The sequence below is a fragment of the Petaurus breviceps genome, unplaced genomic scaffold (assembly GCF_028583685.1).
Source record: "Petaurus breviceps papuanus isolate PSGF00001 unplaced genomic scaffold, PetGlider_PUasm1.0 179, whole genome shotgun sequence".
Lineage (NCBI taxonomy): Eukaryota > Metazoa > Chordata > Mammalia > Diprotodontia > Petauridae > Petaurus > Petaurus breviceps.
This window is the reverse complement of record NW_027185779.1, coordinates 1,462,714-1,477,047: the sequence shown is the minus strand read 5'-3', so window position 1 is coordinate 1,477,047 and position 14,334 is coordinate 1,462,714. Positions and strand designations below refer to the sequence as shown.

Here is a 14,334-nt window from a genome sequence, read left to right as displayed (position 1 = left end):
GTCCCAGCTGTGACATTTACTAGCCTTGTGACTCTGGATAAGCCACTTGACATGACCTTCTCAGGCTTTTCCCATATGAAATGAGGATAATAATGCTTGTATTACTTACCTAAATCCTATGAAAGTTTGTGTATGGCATTTTTTTAAAGCATGTAATAATTCATGGATGCATGGATTGTTGCCATGATGAAGTAAGATTAACATATGTGTATAACATAATTTGTAAAGCTGACAAAATTGTTATGTAAATATAAGTCGTTAGTGTTATCTGAATAATGCCCAAGAAAGCTAGTGGGTACAGTGGATAGAGTGCCAGGCCAGGGGTCAAGAAGGCCTGAGTTCAAATGTGGCCTCAGACACTTATCAGCTGTGTGACCCTGGGCAAGTCACATAACCGTGTTTGCCTCAATTTCCTCATCTGTCACATGAGCTAGAGAATGAAATGGTAAACCACTCCAATATCTTTGCCAAAAAACCCCAGATGGAGTCATGAAGAGTCAGACACTCTGAAGCAACCCATCAACAATAGCAACAACAACAACATCCCAAAGTATTCTTGAAACCCGGCTCTTTCTCTCTTTTATCTCATGAACTATGATTTCTTACTTTTTAGTATATGTTTCTTTATACAGGAAACCAAAGACCCTAGTGTTCTATTTAGAAAGTAATATGTGTATTGCATAGGCTTTGCCCTAAACATTTTTGGAATGTCAATTTTTATTTGTCCTAGAGCCTCATGAGAATTAAATTCGTAGATAATGTAGAAATTTGCCGGAGCTAGCTCCTACTGGTTACTGAGAGCTGATTGTTAAATTTCATTGTGAGCATTTACCCCTTGGAAAACAGCAAACTTTACAAATGAGGGTTTGCTTTTTTATTTTATTGTTCAGCCTCAAAAAAGCAGAGGGGAAAATGTTAATAATGTGTTTAATGTAAAAGTGTGTCATAATACACTTTTTCCCCAGTGATTCAACTGGATTCTAGCATACTGCTAGATGATAGCTTCAGATGGGGAAGGGACCTTAGAGTTCATCTAGGACAGTTCTTTATCTTACAGATAGAAAATTGAGGCCAAGTTTTGGCCAAGGTCTTACAGGAAGAAAATGACTGAGTTAAGATTTGAACTCATGTTATCTGGATCCAAATTCAATATGTCTTGTTGGCTTCCTCCTTTTCTCTGTTATAAATCTCTCCATTTCTATGGCAGCTGTACAGGCCACCATATTTAACAGTCTCTTCAACGAGAGCTGCTTAGTGACTATGAGATTTCAGGCTAGATGTGACTTGCATTTTGTCTGTAGAAAGCATACCATCAATATGGAATAAAATCTAGAAATAGATTTTTTCCCCTGCCTGTCTTCTGTTATCCAAGCAGAATTACAGAAATCAGAGAAGAAAACAGCTTGTTGAATCCTCCAATCGCCTCGTCTCCTCTGAAGAATTGTTGTCTCTGTTTTAGCAAAGACCTTCATTCTAACATTTGGTATGAATATGAGCTCCTTGCTTTTGTGTTGTCGATGATTACATGAGTATGTGAGCTGAATTTTGTGTGGCAGCCAGTAGACATTTAGAACTCTGGGGTAGAGTCAGTACTGGTCTTTCTAAAGGAAGGTTTTTTTGTTTTAAATCACAGATCACTACCAAGATTCTGGAAATGACATACAACATAAATGTCTGCCCTTGTAACCTCACTAGAGAAAAAGTGTCTAAGAAAAAGAGTGTGGAAACAAAAGGCCCCAGCTTCAAAGGCCTTAGCCTTCCACAACCTCTCCCCCACCCTTCCCGCCTCCAGACCCTAGACATTCTAAGACTTCATTGTAATGTTAATATTTTTTCATTTTGGTCAAAGTGTTATATGACTCTGAGAGGGAAAAAAACCCACCAAAAAACAGAAAGACCTGTATCTCAGTAGGGGTGCATAATTGCCCTCTTGGTGGATATATCATGTATATTCCAATACCCACTTTCAAGGACTAATGTGAACTCTGCAAATAAAGAAACAGCTCTGCAATAGAAATAGTCATCTTTTTTTTTTTTTTTTAATAGAGGACTAGTCAAAAGAGTCTGCTCTTGAAATAACCCTTAAGGGGACATTAGGTGATTGATGTATAATACTGGGGAGGACTGGTCAACTTCTTTATTCAAATTGGGTATTTCTCTTATTCAGAGTTGAGGATCATTCAAAAAAAATTCAGCTCTCCTGCAGATGTGTCTTATAGTGTAACAGATATTTGCAGTGTTATAAGCTTTAGAAAGAGATCCAGGGAATCCATTTTCAGCTGGTATATGCAGGTTTTATTATAGACTCACTAGTGCAGTAATTGGAACGATCTACATTTTTATATTTGTTGAGGGTAATAACACATATTAATAATACTGTATCTCATATATTAAAATTATGTGAGTCCTGTACTACAGATATTGTTATTCCCATATCTAACCAATCAGTCAGCTAGCATTTATTTATTATAAAGTACTTACTGTGCTCAGAGCTGAAAATACAGTGACTAAAGTGAAACAGACCCTCTCCTCAAGAAGCTTAATATTCCATCAAGTTAGATAACACATACTTATGTAGGTATATAAAACAGACCTGGTGTCTAGGACGCCAGCAGCTGGGAGGATGGGATTAGGAAAAGTTTCATATGAAAGAGGGTGCTCTTGACCTAGTTTGTGCTGAGGATTGCTTTGGCATTTTGGCAAGCAATTCTGTGAATTCCTTCTCAGAATCAGTTTTTAAATGCATAAATACATAGGATTACAGAGGAAATCAATAATGTTTAAATATATATATATATATATATAATTATATATATATACATAGAAAGTTTTTCAAACCCAGTTCCTGGTGCTCATGTTAAGAACCACTGATACAGAAGAGGACTTTTGAGTCAAATCTTAAAGGAAAATATGCATTCTAAGAAGGTAAGGTGAGGGAAGAAGGTTGATAGCTTAAATGATTTTCTCATGCTTGCAAAGCTATTACATTTGGGAGGTGGAATTCAAACCCAGGTCTTTCTGTACTCCAAACCAAACACTTTTCTACTATAGAACATTGCTTACCCCCAAATCAAGGGTAATTAACTTAGTGTGTGGCAAGGTTTTTGTCTTAATTTTGAAAGGGTGATTGTTGAGTAAAAATTGCTAGGAGCCTGTTGGGCCCAACCTTGGCAACTTTGTGATTGTTTATCAGTTATCAATTGATGTCTCATTAGCATCTGGCTGTTTGGAATTAGGGTCATTCAAATAGTCCCTTTCAGAATAATAGCTCTTAGAAAAGGGAGAAAAAATAAGTCAAATAATTGGACTGAGGAGGCAGATTTCTATCGTTAACGGGGTTGGGCCTGGATCATTTAAGTCCAGATATAGCCAACTTTTTTTAAAAGGGAGTTCAACGCATCATTTTAGGCTGGATTGTAAATAGTACCTCATAGAGATTTGCCTCTATAAAACTGAGGAACCAAATAATATAGCCCATCCCTGATTCCCTGGGCAATTAGTGCCTTCCTCTCCTCCTTCCCCATCATATTACCTTGCATTGACATTGTATATGATGTGTATATGCTTATATATGTATATATTGCCCCTCCATATAGAATGAAAACTACTTTAGAGCCAATAAAGTTCCATTTTTTGTCTTTGTAGCCTCAGCACCAAGGACAAGGTCTAGAAGTGATTAAGTGCTTCATAAATTATCTGTGATCGTTTGATTACCAAAAGGGAACTAGACTAGAAATAATCCAAAGAATGTAGGAAACATTTACTAATATCTGCTCTGGAAGCTGCATTAGAAGATCTAGCTCCTCAGCCTTTACTCTGGGAGACAGAACAGCCCAATGCTTTTCTCTTCCACTTTTGGTGGATCCCAAAAGATAAGCAATCCTGTGTCAAGTCATGTCCGGCTAGAACTAGAGAAGTGATTGACTCATAATCTACTTCCCTTTGGATTGCAAAAGTTCTATTGTGGCCATATTTTAAGATCCATTGTTTAAAATGATAGCCTTATTTTATTTTTATATATTTGCATGTTTGTCCTAAACTAGAAGTTTCCTCCAAAGTCCTCATCAAATGCTTTGTGATCAAAGTCACCTCCAATAATTGAGGAGTATTTGCTATAAAAGTCCTATGAACTGGTGTGTGTATATAATAGTAATAATAATAGCATTTATATTGAACTTTAAGGTTTGCAAATGCTTTGGACTTGTATTGTCTCATTTGAATCTTGCAACAACTCTATGAGGTAGGTGATATTATTATTGCCATTTTATAGATGAGAAAACTGAGGCTGAGTGGTTAAGTGATCATATAGCTAGTAAGTATCTAAGGTCATTTTTGAATTTGGGTCTATCTAACTCAAAGTCCAGTGCTCCAGCCACTGTGTCATCTAGAGTAGTCCTAGGTCAGAGATTTAGAGCTTCAATAGGACATTATAGGCCATCTAGTCATCTTCTTCCTCTCCATTTTACAGATGAAAAAATTGAGCCCTAAAGAAGTCAAGTGATTGACCCAAGGTCACACAGGTAATAAGCAACAAAGGCATCATTTGAACCTGTCTTTAACTCCAAAATCACTCCAATCATTTGCAGTGCTTCTCTTCCCAGAGTAATGTTGATAACAGAATATATGAATATTTTTCCAAGAAAGGGAAACGATTATCACTACAGGCATTCTGCCATTCTTCTGTGATTTATGATGGTGTCCACAGAAGTGCACACTAAACTGCTAATGGGCAAGTGAAGCTTTCTGATAGAACGAGAAGGTTGCCTTTGTGCTGAGCTCTGACTTTAGGTCACATCCCACACTACCACTACTGTGCTTGACTCAGTGTGCTACTTATTACCAAAATTTAGTGAATAATTGTACATCCAAAAAGAAATTGCTAGGGGGCAGCTAGGTGGTGCAGTGAGTAGAGCACTGGCCCTAGAGTCAGGAGGACCTGAGTTCAAATTTGGCCTTAGAAACTTAACTCAAAACTAGCCATGTGACCTCGGGTAAATGATTTAACCCCAATTGTCCTACCTTCCCCTCTCCAAAAAAGCAACAACAAAAAAAAAGAAAGAAAAGAAAAAGAAATTGCTGGTGCCTGGATTTATTTCTTGAATCTAGGACCCCAACTAGAAAATCCCTTTCAGTTTATGAGAACTTATTTCTGCAGTTTATTTGAGCAAATTAATTTGAAGACACATTGTGTTGAAAACATTCCTGTCAAGAAGTGTTAGACTGATCTTCTGTTAAGAAATAGCTTGAGAACAAACAGATTGTTGTTAACTAAATACTAGACATCCCATATGAATAATAAATATTAATGTAGCCTTTTTTTTTCTGGACACTTCCTTGTGGTTCATCATTACATCATCTCCATGGATAATGATCCATTATAGACCAATATGTATTATATGTGTGTGTGTCTGTATATGTAATGAACCATTATATGACCAAGGCCATGGTATTCTAGAATAGATATGCCTATTATTGGAGTGGGGAGGTGGCTAGTACTGGACTTTGACTCAAGAAGACTCTTCTTCCTGAGTTTAAATCTAGCCCTAGACCTTTCCTAGCTGTGTGACCCTGGGCAAGTCACTTAATTCTGTTTGCCTCAGTTTCCTCATCTGTAAAATGTGATGGAGAAGGAAATGCCAAACCACCTCAGTATCTTTGCCAAGAAAACCCCAAATAGGGTGATGAAGAGTTGGATATGATTGAAAAACTACTAAACAACAACAAAATACCTGTTATTAAGTATAACAGCTCAGAAATATGAAAGCTCAGAGTTGGGAGAGACTTTAAAGATTGTCTAGGCCAACACCAACTGAACTCATGAAACCCTATCTATGATATTCCTAGGTACTTCTCTAGCCTCCACTTAAATATCTGATGTAACAAGGAACTCCCTACACCTTAAAAAACAAGTTCTACTTTGGGATAGTTTCAAATAATAGGAAATAGTAGGTTTTTTTCCCTTCTTCTGTATGTCTAGATGAAATCTGATTTTCTGTAGGTTCTACCCATTGAAGTTCTACCATCTGGAGCTAAGCAGAACAAGTCTAATGCTTTTTCTACATGACAGTCCTTCAATTATTTGAAGTCTGTGATGCTTCTCTCTCAGTCTTCTCCAGTCTAAATAATCCCCAGCTCCTTCAACTTATCCTGGCATAACATAGTTTCAAGTAGCTTCACAAAACATGGTCAGCATCTTTTAGAAGTGGCCTAGCTTATCCCTAGCCTAGCTAAATTATGGTAGCCATGTGTCTTACATCCAAATATGCTGTGTGTATGTATATATGTACGTGTGTATACATATGTATAAATGAAGATAATGTGTATATACACATACAGGCATACACACACCTATACATACATATACACACATAGTGTGTAAATGTACACACATAGTCTTGGACATACTGAGGACAGCTAGGTGGCACAGTGGATAGAGTGCTGGGCCTGAAGTCAGGAAGATTCATCTTCCTTAGTTAAAATATAGCCTCAGACACTTATTAGCTGTGTGACCTTGGGCAAGTCATTTAACTCTTTTTACCTCTGTTTCCTCATCTGTAAAATGAGCAGGAGAAGGAAAGGGCAAACCTCTCCAGTATCTTTGCCAAGAAAACCTCAAATGGGATCATGGAGAGTTAGACATGACTGAAATGACTGAGCAACAACTACTTTGTACGGACACAATGGTTTTTATGTTGTTTGACCTATTAGAGTGTAAGTTCTTTGTCACATAAATTTAGGGTGGAGCTCAGGTGAGTGATATGTAGGGTCACTGGGATGGGTTAGAATAGTTTATTCATAAAACCAAGTGTAGCATCGGAGAATATAGACAGGTGAAGTCAGGTATAGAAGCACTTGTGCCTTCTCTTTCCCCCACCATTCCCTGGGGCAGTAGGCTGGGTGGTAGCCCAGATGAGTAGTGGGATATACTTGGGTTGAAGGCCTAGAATCACTGGGGCCCTGGGTTTATATAGGATTTTCAGACTAAGTATCTGCCATGACAGTTGTCACATCACCAGGTGTGATGATGGGATCAAGAAACATGGACCAAGGGGTGTCTAGGTGGCTCAGTGAATAGAGCACCTGCCCTAGAGTGAGGAGGACCTGAATTCAAATTTGACCTCAGACACTTGACACACTTACTAGCCATGTGACTTTGGGCAAGTCACTTAACTCCAATTGCCTTCCAAAAAAAAAGCAAAAAAGAAGAAGAAAGAGGAGGAGGAGGAGGAAGAAGGAGGAGGAGGAGGAGAAGAAGAAAATGATGATGATGAAGATTAGACCAGTAGCAAAAGACTATATTTTTCAAAATTAACCAAGAAAGCTTACCCAGTCAGGATGAAGAAGGTAGATTTATAACTGTGCTATGTTACCAAGTTTACTAAAGAGTTTCATTGGGGCAGCTAGGTGGCACAGTGAATAGAGCACTGACCCTGGAGTCAGGAGGATCTGAGTTCTAATCTGGCCTCATACACTTAGCACTTACTAGTCGTGTGACCTTGGGCAAGTCACATAAACCCAACTGCCCTGCCTTCCCCACTCCAAAAAGCTTAAAAAAAGAGATTTAGCAACTAGTTCCATTTAGGACTCAGTGCATTTTAAATGTTAAACATGCCTGAGTTATACAACAAGAAACAGCCTTAGGAGAGCAGGGCCACAGACTTTCCTGGTTATTCGCTCCTAGAGGGAAGGGACTATTTTTGCCTTTTTTTTTTTCAGTATCCTCAGTGCGTACTTAGCACAGTAACTCATACATAGTTAAACTCTTAATGAATGTTGGTTGACTGACTGATTGAACTGGAAATAATAGTTCTTATGTGGTATAACCAGAAAAAAAGTATGATATAATTAATTACTCTGGCTAGGTGATATTTGAAATATTGTATTCAGTCCTGGATGCTATATTTTGGGAAGGATGTTAAGTTGAAGAGAATGCCCTAGAAGGCAAATGAAATGGTAAGAGGCTTTGAAGATTGCTTGCCATATAAAGATTGGTTGAAGGAACTAGCAATCTTTATCCTGGAGAAGAAAAGACTCAAGCAAAGATGCAGTATCTGTCTTTGAGAATTTAAAGGGCACTTGCATAGAAGAGTGCTCATATTAGCAATGGGTTTTTGTTGTTTGTCCTTCATTTTCTTTTTTGGCAAGACAATTGTGTTTAAGTGACTTGCCCAAGGTCACATAGCTAGTAAGTGTCAAGTGTCCAAGGCTGAATTTGAACTTAGGCCCTCCTGACTCTAGGGCCAGTGGTCTATCCACTGTACCACCTAGCTGCCCCTCATCCTTCATTTTCAAAGAGAACCAATGACATCACAGGGTGATGTCTTGACTTGCATGTGAACTGGATTTAAGTGAGGCAGAGCTGCAAAAAGTCATCAGCTTCACTTTCTTTTCCAGAGTCATCAAAGTCTAGTGTCAAGACAAAAGTCAAGACAATTGTCAGTGGCCTTGTGTCTTTGACATCCGATCAACCTCTAAACACTCCACAGTGCCTGCTTCAGCTGCTTTCATAAGGATTGGAACAAATTGTTCTCATCCACCCATTCCACCTGGGCAACCCTTCACAAGCTTGGGGTAGACTTCCCCCTAACTCACTAACAGGTTTGAGGCCTATCAGTTACCCTCAACCTGGTTTAGCCTTTCTGACAAGATGTTTTATAGGAATGTGGCTGCTGTGCATGCTATAGCTTCTTGGAGCCGCAGGTAAAGGTTGGTAGAAGTTACAAAAAAGCAAATTTACACTTATTGTGGAGAAAGGCTTTCTAAATATTAGAATGAACATAAACGTGAAATGGGCCACCCCATGAGGTGGTAGGTTCCCCTCATTGGAGATTTTCAAGAAGATGTCCACTGAGGTCTCTTCCAGTTTATATTCTTGATACTGCATTTTCATTATAATCTTTCTTGTAATAGACACTTTGTTTTCTAAATGCAGTATCAATTCTTTTAGTTGCCTCAAACTACTCATTCATAAATACTTCTACTTCGATAGAATGCTGAAGTCTTTCTCACATGAACTACTTTGTAGTTGCATCTCCCCTATTCTATACTTAAGCAATTAATTTTTGAACTGAAGTGATGGACTTTGCATGCTTTCTTCATAACTTTTCCAGCTTTTCATTTCTTTCATTGTTAAAGAAAAGATTGCTTTTCAACTTTGAGTTGGATTAGATTGACATTGATGTCCCTTCCAATCCTAAAATTTTGTGATTCCATTTAATTCAATAAAAATATATTGAATTTCTACTATATGTAAGGCGTTGTCAATTGCTGGCCAATCAATAACCATGTATTAAGTTCTTAGTTATGTGCCAGGCATTGTACTAAGTACAGGGATGCAAAGAAAGTTACATCTCTGTCTTAAAGTAGTAAGGAATTAAGGATGATACTGAGGTTTTGAGCCTGCCTGATTGGGGAGGATGGTGGTATGCTGGGTGGGGTTTGGGGAAAAATATGAGATCTGTTTTTGACATGTTGATTTGAAGACGTCTATGAGACATACAGTTTGAGATAACTAAAAGACAGTTGGTGATGCAAGAATGAAACTCAAGAGAGTATTGGGGAATATATATATATATATATATATATGTATATATATAAATCATCTGCATAGAGTTACATGATAATTGGAACTGATGAGATCACTAAGTAAGATAATGTAGGAGTAAGAAGAAGAGAACCCAGCACAGTCTTGTCAAGATCATCATAGATTCCATTTCTGTCATTTAATCTCTTATCAAGTCACTTAACCCTGTTTACCTCAGTTGCCTCATCTGTAAAAATTGAGTTGAAAAAGGAAATGGCAAATCACTCTAATATCTTTGCCAACGAAACCTCAAATAAGGTAATGAAGAGTTGGGACTGAAAAATGATTAATAACAACCTACCTTTGTGTTATCTTCAATTCTGATAAGTATACCCTTAACCAAGTCACTGATAAAAATTTTAACAGGATAGGCAAACTCAATTACCAGGTTTTGATCTTCGATTTTTAGACTCTTTGGTAATGTTGCTTCAAAAGTCAGTCAGCCAGCAAGTACTTAAGTTATACCCCAAAATATGTAGTAGTTTTGGACAGTTGTGCTAGCGAAGGGGGGGAATAGTATAGCTCTTAGAGGAGGTGAATGATAACTTGTAGTTTATGGGTGATCAAGGTTATGGTTTGGAAAGCATGTGGAAAAAGGTTGTCTTATGAACTTGGGATAGCTTGAAAAAAATGGAGTAAAAGGGTCAGGTTAGGAGGTGAACTGGGGATATGATAGAAAATGGTGAGATTAACTGAGAGAGAGCTTTAAGAGCAAGTGTCAGAAATCCTGACTGTTTGGCCATACAATCCTGTGACTAGGGTCACCCAAAAGATGATGACATGATTGAAGCAGCAGGATTAGAGCAAAGCAATTTAAGGAAACCAGATGCTGAATCACCAATATGTTAATGAAGCCTTTGATTAGAAATTATTCTTTGGGGAGAAAAAAATGCCACAAGGAATACAAAAAAACTACTATAAAATAATAATGCTTCCTTATATTAGTATAGATTGGATGTAAGGGAGAAAGGAGAAAGGTACACTTTGACCAGGCATATTTCATTAATCCTCACAAAATCTCTGACATATATATTTTTCCATACTTCACTTAAAAGTAACTATTGATATTTTTGTTTTTATATCTATATGTCTCAGTGTGCCCCTCTACTTCTGTGCTTTCAGTGAGCCATCCCAAATGAAAAAGAATATTGAAAAAAGAAAAAAAAAAGTTCAGCAAAAACACAATATCAAAAAAGTCAAATATCTGTTGTGTTGTGTGCAGATAGTACCTGCCTTGGAAAGAAGGCAGGGAGGTGCCTCTTCTCTGTGGCTGAACTTGATCGTTAGAGTTTCACAGCATTCAGTTTCAGCTATTTTGTTCTTAATGTGTTTCCTTCCATTTACATAATTGTAATATATATATATGTATGCATATATGTACACAGATACATACAAACCTATATACACATATACAGACATATACATAAATATATACACATTATATGTATATAAATATATATGGAGATTATATATATATGTAAAACTTTTCTGGTTCTATTTACTTTCCTTTGAATCAGTTCACATAAGTCTTCCTGTCTTATTTTTTTTACAACATACTAATAATCTATTAATAATTTTTTATTGCCCAAATACTCCAATGCCTGCCCATCTCATTGTTGATGTTACCTATCATTGTCAGAGCTATAGCTGACCATGTAGCCATTGGTATTAGTATCAAAGTATAGCCATACTGCAGTGGGTCCTAGGGGCAGGGCCCCAGAACATGTGTTTAATCTGCCTCTCGCTTGCAAGGCACTTCTCTCACTTTGAAATTAAACTGTTATTTGATTCCTGATTCTACTGTCTTTAGCCTGTTTTATTTAGTTCTGACCATCCACAGGTTAGAGGCTGATTGTGTCCTGTTGACAGCCTTGTGCAGATACCAGTAGAGTATGTGGGCTAATAGTTAAAGGATTATTTAAAATACCAAAATAGACACCCTGAAAAAACTTACTTAATAAGCTGTAACATAATATTGTTTTTTTAAATTTTTCAAAGCTTTATTAACTTCTGATTTATATCATTCATTTCCGCCAGATTTTGAGTTACAAATTTTCTCTCCGTTTTTCCCCTACCCACCACCCCAAAATAGCATTCCCACAGGATATCCCCTCCTCCAATCTGCTTTCTCCCATACCCCTTTCGACTTTTCCAGTAGTGGATCTCTATGCCCCAGTGCCTGTATATGTTATTTCCCAATTACATGTAAAATAGTATTAATAATAGTATATATATATTTAAACATTTCATTGTAAAACTTTGAATTTCCTCCTATATGTTGTACATGTGTAGATAATGCAAAACAATAACATAGTACATATATTGTAAAAGACTGACTATATTTGCCTCCCTCCTATCCCATCTCCCACTTATTCTATTCTCTACTTTGATCCCATCCCTTTTCAAAAGTGTATGCTTCCAACTTCCCTCCCCTCCAGCCTGCCCTCCCTTCCATAATCCCCCCTCTGATCCCCTTCCCCCTACTCTCTGGTAAGGTAAGATACCCTATTTAGTGTGTATTTCATTCCCTCCCCAGAACAAATTCAATGAGAATAAAATTGACCCATTCCCTTTTGCCTTCCTATTCTTCCTCTCCATTGTAACCATTTTCCCTTGCCTCTTCTTTATGAGATAGCTTATCCCATTCTGTCTCTCCCCATCTCCTATCATTATATTCCTGTCTCACCTCTTAATTTCACCTTTTAAGTATCATCCCTTCCTGTTAAGTTGGTCCTGTGCCCTCTATCTATGTATACCTGTAAACATATATACACACATTTACGTATGTATTCATATGCCCATATACACTCATATATAGACATATATATTTCTATTCCCTTCAACTATTTTCATACTGAGAAAAGTTTCATCAGTTACAATTATTGTCTTTTCATGTAGGAATGTTAATAGTTTAACTTTGATAGGTTCCTTATGATTTCTTTTCCCTGTTTACCTTCTCATGCTTCTCTTGCTTCTTGTATCTGAATGTCAAATTTTCTATTCAACTCTGGTGTTTTCATCATGAATGCTTGAAAGAGCTCTATTCCATTGAATAACCATATTTTCCCCTGAAACATGATACTCAGTTTTGCTGGGTAGCTGATTCTTGGTTTTAATCCCAGCTCCTTTGACCTCCGGAATATCATATTCCAAGCCCTTCAATCCCTCAGTGTAGAAGCGGCCAGACCCTGTGTTATCCTGATTGTGTTTCCACAATATTCAAATTCTTTCTTCCTGGCTGCTTGTAATGTTTTCCCCTTGATCTGGGAATTCCACAACCTGGCTATAATATTAATAGAAGTTTTCTTTTTAGGATCTTGTTCAGGAGGTGATAGGTGGATTTTTTCAACCTCTATTTTGCCCTCTGGTTCTAAAACATCAGGGCAATTTTCCTTGAGAATTTCTTGAAGGATGATTTCTAGATTCTTTTTTTGATCATGGCTTTCTGGTAGTTCAATAATTTTAAATTATCTCTCCTGGATTGTTTTTCCAGGTCAGTGGTTTTCCCAATGAGATATTTCACACTGCCTTCTATTTTTTCATTTGTTTGGATCTGTTTAATAGTATCTTGATTTCTCATAAAGTCACTAGCTTCCATTTTATCCAGCCTAATTCTGAAGGCATGATTGTCTTCAGTGAGCTTTTGAGATTCTTTTTCCGTCTGACAAATTTGGCTTTTTAAGGCATTCTTCGCCTCATTGTCTTTTTGAGCCTCTTTTGCCATTTGAATTAGTCAATTTTTTTTTAAAGCAATCGGGGTTAAGTAACTTGCTCAAGGTTACACGGCCAGTTATTTCTGCGTGTGGTGCTGAGTGTCTGAGCCCGGGATTCGATCTCCAGGTCATCCCAACACTGGAGCTGGTGCTCTTACTCGCTGAGCCCCCTGGCCACCCCGAATTAGTCTATTTTTAAGGTGTTATTTTCTTCAGTCAGATTGTTGACTCTCTTTTCATGCTTTTCTTGCATCATTCTCATTTCTCTTCCCAATTTTTCCTCCACTTTTCTTATTTGATTTTCATAATCCTTCTTGAGCTCCTCTATGGCATATAACCAGCTCGTAATTTTCTTGGAAACTTTTGGTGCAGGAGTTTTGACTTCACTGTCTTCCTCCTGTTCCATGCTTTGATCCTTTTTGTCCCCAAAATAGGAGTCTAATTTTGAATTACTCTGTTTGCTTTGCTTCCCTCATTTACTCATGTTGCCATTCAATTACTTGACTTTTGGGCTTTTGGCCACAATAGGACTCTGCTACCAGACAGGAGAACTTCATACCAAATGCTGGGGTTTTCTCAGCTGCCAGAAGTATTAGTTGGATGCCTTCTCTGAAGCCTCCACATGCTCTGGCAAGGTGGTCACACACTCCACACCTCCGCCCTAGACTGCAATCCAGATCCAATCAGGCTAAAGCAAGAGCAATTACCCCTCAAACTGGTGGCGGCTGCATGGCTGCAGTGCCTCAGCGACTTCTCCCTCCAGGGGATAAAATCCAAGGCACTCCCAAACTATAGGATCCCAAAGTCCACACTGCACTGACCTCTCAATTTGTCCTATGCATCTATGGGTTGATTATTCTGTAAACTGCCACAGCTGCTGGTGATCTGAAGTCCCTCCAACCAGTGGCTGGTCAGGCCCTCTCTGGAGCTAAAACCTCTGGCTCTCAGGTGGGGGTGGGGTGGGGCTGGGTTTGGCTCCCAGAGCACTGTGCTGGCTCCTCCCTACTGGCCTGCTGGGCCAGTGAGAGGTTAGCTTCT

The 14,334-nt window shown here is 38.1% G+C and overlaps 1 protein-coding gene and 1 long non-coding RNA gene across 4 annotated transcripts in view; one reads left to right on the top strand and one right to left on the bottom strand.

The window, feature by feature from the left end:
* Nucleotides 1-14,334, bottom strand: part of LOC138160090 (uncharacterized) — an 811,791-nt gene that overhangs the window by 298,587 nt on the left and 498,870 nt on the right. The gene's annotated exons all lie outside the window — the stretch shown is intronic.
* Nucleotides 1-14,334, top strand: part of CPQ (carboxypeptidase Q) — a 545,251-nt gene that overhangs the window by 146,066 nt on the left and 384,851 nt on the right. The window lies entirely within an intron of this gene.